Source organism: Ceratotherium simum, chromosome X (genome assembly GCF_057802395.1).
Source record: "Ceratotherium simum simum isolate JZ-2026a chromosome X, ASM5780239v1, whole genome shotgun sequence".
Taxonomy (NCBI): domain Eukaryota; kingdom Metazoa; phylum Chordata; class Mammalia; order Perissodactyla; family Rhinocerotidae; genus Ceratotherium; species Ceratotherium simum.
This window is the reverse complement of record NC_141940.1, coordinates 100,021,121-100,033,819: the sequence shown is the minus strand read 5'-3', so window position 1 is coordinate 100,033,819 and position 12,699 is coordinate 100,021,121.

Here is a 12,699-nt window from a genome sequence, read left to right as displayed (position 1 = left end):
TCTAGGTTCTTCTGGCTGGTCTAAGAATTAAATTGACAGGAGACAGATTTACAGGAGAAAATCAAACAAAGTTTAATAACATGTATACATGGGAGAGACCGAGGAAAACTAAGTAACCCCCCAAAATGGCAAAAGCCACCACCTTAAATACCATGTTCAGCTACGGACAAAGGAGGATGTGGAGGTAGTGGTTTGGGACTTCAAAGGGGAGGAAGGCAATTCACATGGAGATGGAAAAGCAAATGTTTGGTAAACAAATGTTGACCATGCCTTGCAGAGACTATGGGACCTGGAGAGAACTTTGATTTCTACGTCCTGCTAGTCTTTGTAGATATCTCTGGTGATAGCTCTGTTCCTGTTACAGGCCATTTATCTGAATTCTTTTAGACAGTTAAAGGGGAGGTAACAAGAAAAACTGTCTGAGTCTTTTGTTTCTTAAAAGTAATCAGCCTAAAGTAATCCTCATGTTAAAGAGACACGTTTTGGGGTGGCAAGTTTTGTTTCCCTTCATTATTTAATTTCTTTTATGCTTGAGTTGGTGCTTTCAGTCTCTGTCCACTGCTCCAGTGAGGGGGCACTGGGGCCAGAGACTCTGGTTTGTAATCCAAGACTTCATGCTCCAGCTGCTGGGGTTACCAAAGGAGGATATAGGGATCAAAGAAACCCACTCATGCCTATTAGATGGGAATGAACAGCTGACTCCCAGAGCGATAGCTGGGCCACCTCAAGCTGGAGTCATTCATCGAAAGAAAGAGCTGGCATGTCAGCCAGGATAAGGGCAATTGTAAAGATAAAAGGAATTCTCATGGCCAAGTAGAACAGCAGAGCGGGTACCTACTCAGAACTGGGAGGAACTCAAAAGACAGACAGGAGACAGAGGGGCTATAGCTCCACATCGAACAACTGGGTCATTCCCCACTGCGTGCTGAAGAAATAATGCTGGAATAAAAGATTCCCCACGATAAAATAGGGCTGAAAGGGGACGTTAAGAGAATTCCAGTCATTTATTGTGCTCCCATATTTCTTCTTGTTTTTTTCTTTGAATCTATCATTGAAGATATGATAATTCTTTCTCTGTCTTTCTTCTGCTTTTTTGGGTTGTTGGCTTCAATTTCCCCAGTAAGAAAGAGCAAAAACTAGTGAAAAGGAATTTGAAATGCTTTTGCCCAGATAACTTTGGAATATTTTTGCCACCCGTTTATATTTTTAAATTTTATTCACTTTTAAAATTTATAGACAGTAGAAATCATCCTTGTACATTTCTAGAAATTTGACAAATGAGTGCAGTTGAATAATAATCACCAGAAATAAAATACAAGAGTTATATCAACCCCACAATTTCCCTTGTGTTGCCCATTTAAAATCAATTTCCCTCCAAGCCCTGGAAAACTCTGAATTTTTTTATGTTTCTGTGCGTTTACCTTTTCCAGAATGTCATATAGATGGAATTATACAATATGTAGCATTTTTGGGTCTGGCATCTTTCACTTAGCACTTGAGATTCAGCATGTTGTTGTGTATATCAGAAGTTCTGTATACCAGAAGTTCATTCTTTTTATGGCTAAGTAGTATTCTATGTTATGGTTGTATCACAGTTAGTTTATCCATCCGTTAATTAAAGGACATTTAGGCTATTTCCAATTTCTGGTGATTATGAATAAAGCCATTTTTCATTCCATTAAAATACTTTCTATATTTCTCTGTGGCTTCCTCTCTGAATCATTTTTTAGGATTCTAAATATTTAGTGATGTTTCCATATATTTTTCTGTTACTCATTATTAGTTAATTCCATTATGGTCAGAGGACATACTTTGGATGATTTCAATTTTTATAAAAATTGTTAAGGTTTGTTTTATGACTTAAGATATGATCTATCTTGGTGTTTATTCCATGTGACCATAAAAAGAATGTATATTCTGCTGATGCTGGGTGGTTTATTCTGTAAATGGCAGTTAGGTCAAGTTGGTCAATAGTATTTTTCATATTTTCTCTGTTTTTATCCTTTCTCTATCCTATACTTACTACTAATTATTCTATTGAGTAGAGTGGAGTATTGAAGTCTCCAACTTTAATTGTGATTCATTTCTCTCTCTTTTCAGTTTTATCAATATTTTCTTAATGTATTTTGAAGTTCATCTTTCAGGTTCGTGGACATTTAGGATTGTTATGTCTTTTTGGTGTATTGACCCCCCCATCCCTACTACTAAGAGATAAATTCTGTCTTTAAGTCACCTACATTTAACACAGAAGATAGCTATATAGATACCACTACCAATGATATCATAGTATGTTAAAAAAAACCTTCACATGTAACATTATGGAAGTATAGAAAAGGAACGTGAAAAAAGGAGAAGCTGAGAATAAGTCACAGAGGTAGTAGCATTTCGGATGGGCTCTAAAAGAATAGGATTATGACATTTTCAAACAGCTTAGAAAGGCGCTCTAAGCCAGAAACAAAAACAAAAAAGAAACGAAAACACAGTATGATCAAAGGAAGTGGGAACTTCCAGCATACAAATGTCTTTGTGTAAAACTATATACATCTATAGTCAATAATGTAGGTCCAACAAACTAGTTTTACAATATGAGTAAACGTAAATATAAAGAGTGATATTCTTACATAAAGTGTTATATTTTGGTGGCTATGCCTCACAGACTTTTAGAAATTTGGCTGAAATAGAAAATACACTTGGAGACGTTGATTTAGGATTCATCAATATATCAAAGTAGAGGTGACTTCCTCTGTCATTTATATCATTGGTATGTATACAAATACTTTTTATTTGCCTTCTGTTTTTCTGATCTAAGTGAAGATGATATGGACTATGGACCACAGTCATTATCCTATGTAGCTGCTTTGTAATGAGACAAGTATGTTGAGAACATTGTGATTTTAAAGCATCTGTATTATTGGTTGATAAATCCAACAATCTCCTTTCAGTCCTGCCCTACTTGCTTTTAAGGAATGTTTGTAACAGTAGAGAATAAGCATTCTTCCAAAATTACGTATTGAACACCCGCTGCGTGCTGAGCTCTGCATCAGGCACTGCAAGGAAGACACCCTTGTTCCATGGCACAGATATACAAGGAAATGAAAATCTTGTATAGGTGGCAAATAATTGTATGAAAAATTATTTACTGAGAGTTGTGATAAGAGTACAAAGGAGATGCTTGGAATGCTAAGGAAAGGTGTTCAGGCTATAGGGAAATTATACCAGAGGGAAATATGGAACTTTAGAAATAAAGGAAGTGGAAAAGAAATGGTAAATATTGCGGTAAATGTAAAAGACCATTTTTTCAATATAAATTTTTAAAAATGTGTATGACAAAATAGAATTCAGGAAAAGGAATATTACCAGGGTTGTTGTAAGGATTTAATGAGTAAGTTCATGCAATAAGCCTTCAATGATTATTTTTTAATTGCTATTATTTTTCTCTTCCATCTCTTGATTTTTTAAATCTTTTCCTTTGGTAGCAAGTTTTTAAAAGTTTATTTGAAAGGATATGATTACATTAGAAAATTTGAGAAAATGTTACAAAGAAGCAAAAGCAAAAAAACGAGAAAAGAAAGCATATTTAAATAATTCTCCCAGACAGAGAACGTTTGCAGTGTTGCAGATATTCTTCTAGTAATATATAGAGTATACAGAAACACACAGATGCCTATACTACGAGTATGTCTTTCTTTTAAATTGAAATTATTCTGAAAATACCATTTTATAATGCACTTTAAAAAACTAATCAACATATTTTGATTTTCCATGTCATTACAATTATTTTATAATACTATTAGTACTGTTTAAATATATGGATAACCCATCATTTATGGCAGGAGGCAGGAGAATAATTAGATGATTTTTGAAGTCATCACAAGAGGGTCATTATAGTAGGGATCCAAAATTTGATTCAGCAGTCTTTAGTTAATACTACTGAATTGTACACTTAAAAATAGTTAAAATGACAAAGTTTACGTTATATACATTTTACCACAATAAAAAAGAAGTATTTAAGAAGTCAGATCCACAGAACTTGGTGAGATTTTAGTTGTGGGAAGTGTGAGACTAATTGAGAAGGACACACAGATCTGGGGTGGTGGTTGGTTGGTGGGCCATCCTTGGAAATACAAGAAATCAGAGGAGAGGTAAAGTTCAAGTTGGAAAACAGTTGAAGATTGAGCTCTAGTTTGCTGTATGATACTTCTTTAATTGTTTTTATTTCACATTAGTTCATAATTGAGAAGCTATTTGAATAATTCTCTAAAACTTGAATAAATATTTAAAAGGTCAAAGTTGTATCCTTGACTTCAGTTCAAGATTGCTTTCTTCATGTTGATGAGAGTTCTGGTGCCCATTATTTTTTTGCCATAACAAAAACTATCAATAAGACCAAGTGTATTTATGAATAATTAAATCAAATGTAAGGTAAGAAATGAAGGTAAGTGAGACTTTCAAAATAACTCAGTTTTCATGGTAGCGTAGAGAATACAGACTCAAAGAATTATAAGATACTCCAACATTAGAGATTAAATCATTATAGTAAGCTGATCGTACCCATGTACTTTCCCACTCATGTATTATATCTTAAAATTGTAGAAAATAGCAGACACCGTAGAATGCTGGTAAACAAGAACTGGTGGGATAGGTGGCTCATAAATTTAGAGAAATTTCTAGAAGTTCGAAAAAAGGAGCAAATTGATTAACAAAAGAGGACACTTCAATATACATTGAAAAAATCCTAGTGAAATAAGAACAGATACTGAAAAATACCAAAATCAAATTAAAAATAAAATAATGGAGAAGATTTTTCAAGGCAATTACCAAGGTAATTAATTAAAGAACTGCATTCTGAATAGATAAAGAATAAAACCTTCCTGTTCCACCTTATACTGCAGTTCAGGTGATATTCTGAACCTTGTTTCTCATTAGAAGTACTCAGATAGTTTCAAAAAATACTGGTATCTGGGCCCCTCTCCCAGAGACTCTGAGTTAGTTGTTCTGGGTTGAAGTCTGGGCATTGGGATTTTCTTAAAGTTTCCTAGGTGATTGCTAGCCAAGTTGGCTTTGGTGTAGCCAAAGTTGAGATCCACTGCACTAAAGGGAGTGCATTACTTTTCTAGGGAAGACTCTTTTTCACGTGCAGTTTGAGAGAGAAGAGCAGAGTAAGAGGTAATTCAGAATCCCCAGAATACATGCGGAGGAGGAGTGAATGGAAAGGCAGGTCTTCTCAGGAGGTAAATGCACTAAATACCTCATGCTTCAGAGTAAGATGCTCCTTCTTTTAGCAAATGAGGCTCTGCATGCTGTTCCCAACCTTTGCCTGACTGTTGACAGTTCTTGCCTCTGCACACCAGGCTTGAAGTCATCCCTGCAGGTGGGGAAGCAGCAGAACTATGTGGCTACAAAGAAACGTGGATCAGTTCTCTCCTGTCACTAGCATAATCTTTAATTCATAAAAATTAATTGAAAATCAAGAATCATGGGATATGGAGTAAAACCAACAGCATTAAAAAGAAAGACCTTGGAGAAAAAAGGAAAAAAAAAGCCCCATCGTAAGTTGAGGAAGATCTATAATAATAATAATAATAAATAATAATAAGATATTAAAATTATTTATAATGGAAATTATAAACAATAAGAAAATGAGGAAAAATGAGAATACTTCGTAACAAAACTTGAAAGTAAAGCCAAAGAGGAATTCAGAGAAAGAAATGTATAGCCTCAAACATATTTTTTAAAAAGTACAGCTTCAAACACATATGGGGAAATATAAAAATAAATAAACAGAATGAAAATGAAAAAGTAAAGTTGTAGGAAGCTAAGTTAATTACTGGAAAAAATTGCTAAGGGAGCCAAAAGTTGCTTCTTTGGAAAGATCAGTAGACTAGTTAAGTTTTGTTAGATTTATTTTGAGAGCGAGGTGAACAGAGAAAGAGAATGAGAGAGAGCATGCACACAGAATGAGAAAGGACTCATAGCCAAATGAATGGAAGATACTATACAATTAAAAGGAAAATAGTTCCTTCTATTACATCATCAAGGCACATGAAAATTTAGAGAAATTATTTTATTTTCTGAGAAAATATCAATCACTCAAATTAGGCTGAAGTGATAGATAAATGTTGAGAAACATTTTCTTAAAAATCCCTTATCTCTACTTTCTTTAAAAAAAGTTAGAATAAATAGGGAGTAAAGGAAATTTCCTTAATTTGATCAATCAAATCTACCAAATTTGATCAAATAACAATTTTCTTCAACAGTAAAGGAGACTTCCCCATAAAAGTCAGGAACAAAACAAGGTCAGCTCCTATTATTAAATATGACATAGGTAACCCAGGGAATAAAATAAAATAAAGCAAATAAAGAAGGAGAATACATATTAGAAAGGAAGAGAGAAAACTATCATCCTTTGCAGATTATATGATTTTCTATGTACAACATCCAAAAGAATTAAAAGAAAAAATGGTTACAACTCTTATAAAAATTTTTTAGATGCCCATATCCAAAAAAAAAAAAAAAATACCACTAGCACCAATAATTATTAAAAAATGTAACTTGATTAAGTAGTAAATATGAAGTATACAAGAATAAGTTACACTAAAGTTGTGAAAGACCTTTATAGATATATAAATAAAGCTCTATTGATGGGTGTAAAGGAAGAACTTAAAAACAAAGAGAGAAAACATAGCTTTATATAGGAGACCTGCAGAAAGAAGGGTTACCCCGCTGTCAAAACCATAGCAAAACTCAAGCTCCTTGTCTTAAACGTGCTGCAAACATGTTAAAGGAAGGTAAATGAAGCCATTGAATCAATGTAAAACTAATTCAGTTTTAATAAAAGAATTCTGTATATGACTTGATAGGATTCTCTAATTATCTTGAAGAAAGATTATATAAAGCTAACCCAATATATATATATTTTAATTAAAAAATGAAGATTTCTCTACTATGTATAAGGATATTATAAAGAAACATTATTAAAACAGTGTGGTAGTACTAAATGTATAAAAAATAGTGATGAAATAGAGTAGAAAATCCAGACACAAATTCATGTGTATATATGCATATATATACACGTATATATACATATATATACACGTATATACATATACATTAATGTATATATTCATGTATGCATATGTACATATATGTATATGTATATATATAAATTTTAATAAATGGTTAAGATGCTATTTTATATCAGTGGGCAAAGGGAGGAAATATTCAATGGTGGTGTAACAATTTGGCCATACAATTGGAAAGAAAATGTTAATTATCTACCTCACTCCATATTTGAGAATATATTTTAGGTGGATTCTAGGTTTAAATAATTTTTATTAGGATTAGATGAAAATATGAGAGAATATTTTTACTATCCTTGAATTTGACTTCTTAAGCAACACTCCAAATCGCAAAGATATAAGAAAAAACGAAGAGTTAAATTTGATTCTATAAAAAGAAACTATTTTTGTCTAACCGAAGCAAACACAAAGTTAAAAATTACGTGTAAAGTTGAAGAAAATATTTGCAACATATTGAGCAAAGGATAAACATTCATAATATAATTGAGACATAATTGAATTACCCTAGGGAAAAGAGTATGATTCAATTCCATGAGGAAATAGACAATCAGTTGAAGAATATGATCAGGAAGCGATCAGCAGAAGATTCCAAAGGGTCAGCACATCTCTCGAAAGATGTTCAACATTACGGGTAAGACCAGGAAGGCATATTCATGTTTGCCTGGCATACAGTAAAGAGTTTTTAAAGACTGAGAGTGCGGGCAAGGGGGTGAATATATGCTGCTTCTCATATACTTGATTTGAGTATATGTATCTTGGTACAAACCCTGCGGGGGACGTTGGCAAAATTTCCTGAAGTTTTAAATGTGTGTGCATTGATCCAGCAATTCCAATTCTGGATATCTACCTTAAAAATCACTAACAGTGTGCTTGGTGATCCATAGGTTATTTTAATGATGCTCATCACAAGATTGTTACAGTTAACATTTTGACTGAGATGCTTGCTGAGTTGTTACTGCGACGTAAACGTGATTTTACATTTTTACTCCATCTTCATCTGTTCTGTTTGAACTTTTTAAAAGCTTTTCAAAACAATTTGACATCTGAAAATACATCTGAAAACCTCTTATCGTCTTGAGAATTTGTTCAAGCTGGATAAGTGGAATACAGTGGATTTCATTGATTTTATTGCTTTTCTGTAATTTGTTGCTGGGACTAGGGAAATAAAAGTAGGTGAAAATATTATCTAGAGTGCTAGGTATTGACATTTATTAAAATCATTATTTAAATGATGCTATTTATGGAGGAGTCTTGCAATTTTTCGAAATGCCGTCTGTGCCAGCAAGAGCTTCCTCCTTTGTCAAGTTTGAGATCTTTTACTTGTGTTAATGTCAGCGACTGCACAACTAGAAGTCCTGCTATGGTGTCACACACAGAGAATGACTTTTAGGATGGAAATTAGAATAGAACTGAAAACAGGAAATGGTATCTTTGACAAGTGAATATTTCCAATTTATGTACTGCATTCTGGAGCTAAAAGAAAAGTAATGGAAATTTCTTTCAAATTGAGATTGGTTTTTCAACTAGGCTTATAAAATTACTACCATCATATCACTGTTGAGAGGCAGAATAATTTTGTAGATAGAAAGCAAGTTTAAGCACTTATTTTGTTTTAGGACCTAATTACATTTTCTTCTGACTTGTGCATTATTATTGTAAATTATGTGTATCCACAACGTTTAATGGTATTTTGTTTTTGCCACATTATAAATATGAGGTGATCATAAATAAATATCACTCGATTATAAATATCAGGTGATTTAATTTTAAGAGTGAAGTCTAAACAACTCTACTACTCACACTCACAAGCATAAAATTCCTAAAGGAAAGGGACCTCATCAAGAGAAGGTTTCAAGTACAAGTAAGCCCAGAAACTACCAAATATTATCTTGACTAGCAAACAAAACAAGCAATTTATTTATAAATCTTTCTGGTTGATATCTATATCTTGGAGTTATGAAACCTGTATGCACTTCCTTATAAGAACCTAGTATTTAATTTATGACTCAGAAGGGAGAAGGAGATCTTCCTTGAATTTGGGCTAGAGATTTTATAAAACAACCATTTTACATTTCCACCAATAGTGTATGGAAATTTCTGTTGTTGTGTTTTCCTACCAACACTTGGTAATATCAGACACTTTAAGTAGATGTGGATCAAATGGATATACAATGACATAAAAATTTTCTTATAATTATTAGTTTTTCTGGTTAGTGAGGAAGTGGAGTAACTTTTTTATGTCATTAGCCCTTCAGGATTTTTCTTCTGTTACACACACACACACACACACACGCACGCACGCACACGCACATACAGTAAATATATCTAAATCTTTATCTATATCTGTATCTATATGTATATTTGTATTTTGTATACTAATACTGAATCCATTAGAATTAAAATCATTCCAAGCATTTTTTCTCACACTATGGCTCATATTTTAACTTTATTTATGGCATCTTTTGGGGGAAGATTTTAATTTTGCCAAAGATCAATTTATATTTTTTCCTTTCTCAATTTCTTTTTTTGTGTGTTTTTTGTCTTCTCCTTTTCTGCTCCAATGCTAACATATTTCCTATATTTTCTTTTAATATTTTTGTTTCAATTTTTCTCATCAGGTTTCAATTCATATTTGATTTGTGCAGTATACACAGTGAAAAAAAGTGTTTTTCCATATGAATGGCCAGATGTATCAATGTCCTTTATAGAACTAAATAGCACATTCTCTCCCCCATGCGTTTGTAATATAATCTCTCTTATATCAAATTCTTGGTATGTATGCATATGTGTATATGCATGTTAACATATTTATAAACTCTATAGTTTGCCATTGTTATAGTGATTATCCCTAAATTACTGTCAACATCACATTAAAAAATTATTATATGCTTTTAATAAGCCTTAATGTCTTATACAGAGTATCTCTCCCATAGTTCTTCAAAATTATCTTGCTGTTACGGCCCTTTTAAATTTCTACATGCGTTTTTTGATCAGTTTCTTAATTCCTGCAAAAATATTGTTTGTTTGAGATGCATTAAGCTCATAGATTCGTTAAGGAAAGGTTGACATCTTTACAATTTATGGTCTTCCCATCCATGCACATAATCTACCCATCTAAAAATGTTAGCTCTTCCTGTGTCTATATCAATAAACTTTTATTAATTTCTCCATTATGTCTGACATCTTTTATTAGATTTATCCCTGGGTGCATTTTAAATATTGTCAGTGTTTTTAAAATAATAGGTCTAATTGGTTGTGTACATTTTCTAATGATACAGAGTGGCAATTGATAACTTGCAAAGTTGTAAATATGCTTTAGGCAAAACAACATGTGACAGTGCAGTACCTCTGGACTAGAAGCAGTGGGGAGCTCATACTGCCATAGGCCTGAACGATATGGGTTCAGCTGCTTGAGAGGAGCTGTGGATTCCCATAGCGGAAAGCAGGCAATCCACAGGAGCCTGTGGGAGGGAGGTTAGGCAGGGTGAGCCAGGGAGATCAGTACTCTGCCCTCACACTTCTTTTGCCTTCGTTTCTTGCTAGTATCTCTCACTGGCTGAGCCCAACTCAAAGCCTGAGGGCTAGGGAGGCTGTGGATTTAGTCCATAAGAATAGCTTCTTGGGGGCCGACCCGTGGCTTAGCGGTTAAGTGCGCGCGCTCCGCTACTGGCGGCCTGGGTTCGGATCCCGGGCATGCACCGACACACCGCTTCTCCGGCCATGCTGAGGCCGCGTCCCACATACAGCAACTAGAAGGATGTGCAACTATAACATACAACTATCTACTGGGGCTTTGGGGGAAAAAAAGAAGGAGGATTAGCAATAGATGTTAGCTCAGAGCTGGTCTTCCTCAGCAAAAAGAGGAGGATTAGCACGGATGTTAGCTCAGGGCTGATCTTCCTCACCAAAAAAAAAAAAAAATAGCTTCTTGAGGCACAGAGCAGAGTGGAGAAGGATCTAAAGTAGATTTTGGGGGCAAACAGAAGATATACAGCCCTCAACTATTTGTATTAGTCGGAACCAATAGGATATAGGTATTGACTCACCAATTATGGAGGCTGAGAATTTCCATGATCTGCTCTTTGCAAGCTGGAGGCCCAGGAAAGCTAGTGGTGTAGTTTGAAGATGTGAGAGCCACAAAACTGATGGTGTAGATTCTAGTCTGGGTCGGAAGGCTAGAGAAGCAGCTGAGACAGTCAGGCAGAGAGCAAATTCAATCTTCTTTTACCTTTTTCATCTATTCAGGCTTTCAATAGAATGGATGATGCCCACCCACATTGGGGAGGGCCATCTGCTTTACTAAGTCCACCAATTCAAGTGCTGATCTTTTCAAGAAACACCGTCACAGACACACCCAGAAATAAAGTTTAACCAGCTATTTGCTCATCTGGTGGCCCAGTCAAGTTGACATAAAATTAACCATCCCAATAGTTTACATATATTAACTCAATCCTTACAACACCCCTATGAGATAAATACTTTTATATTCATTTTACAAATAAAGAAACTGAGGTACAGATAGGTTAAAGTCTCACAGTCAGTAAGTGGTGAAGCTAGGCTTTTAACTCCGGGCCCGCTGATTGCCAAATTCATACTCATATTCTGTCTGGTAATGGTGAAATAACATTAATAACGTCAATAAATATTGCACTATTCTTTCATACCAGATGAAATTTTGATTGAAATTAAATTGAAACTATAAAATAATGTGGAGATAATTGACATATTTATGATATTGTGTCTTCCATATCACAGTCTATCTATTCATTTAGGTTTTCTTTAATAATAAGCTTTGCAATGACCTCTAAAAACACCTTGCACAACTTTTGTTGGATTTATTCTTAGCCATATTTTTCTTGCTATTGTAAAATTTTTTAAAAAAACATAGCTACAGGAGCTATGTTTGTGTAGATTGGATTGTACTTGATTTTTGTATATTAATTATTTCCCAGTAAAGTTGCAAAACTCTCATATTAATTATGTAAATTTAACTGTAGTTACTTTTGGATTTCTATATAAACAGTTATCTTCAGTGAATAATGATAATTTTGTGTATTCCTTTCCAATCATTCTATTTTTAATTTGTTTTTCCTTATACATGGTACTAGCTAAATCCTCCATTACAATGCTAAATAGAAGTGGTGATAGCAGGCATTCTTGTCTTATTCATCATCTTAAAAGGAATATTTCCTTCATTTTGCCATTGAGTTTGATGTTTGCTTTTAAAGAAATTCCTTTATATACCAAATTTGCTAGTAGATTTTTTTAAATTAAATGTATTTAAATGTTATCGAAATTCATATGATTTTTCTCTTTAATTCTGCCACTGGGGTGAATTATATTCCTGAACAAACCTAATTTAACTATATTTTATGTTTTTTTGCGTTGCTTGATTCAATTTGTGTCTTACTTCAGGATACTAAAAGCAGACAGATGTTTGGTTGCAAATGAATTATGGAGAGAGTGCTCTATAGGAGGGAAGGGGACAGAACTAAGTAAGGATGTGGTCTTAGGTAAAGTGTGGTCTTAGAGTACCACTCCAGAGATTTCCTGCCTTGAGACAAGTGGGCTGAGCTTATATAATCACTATCAGTTCGGGCCCAGCCCAGTGGGGCAAGCG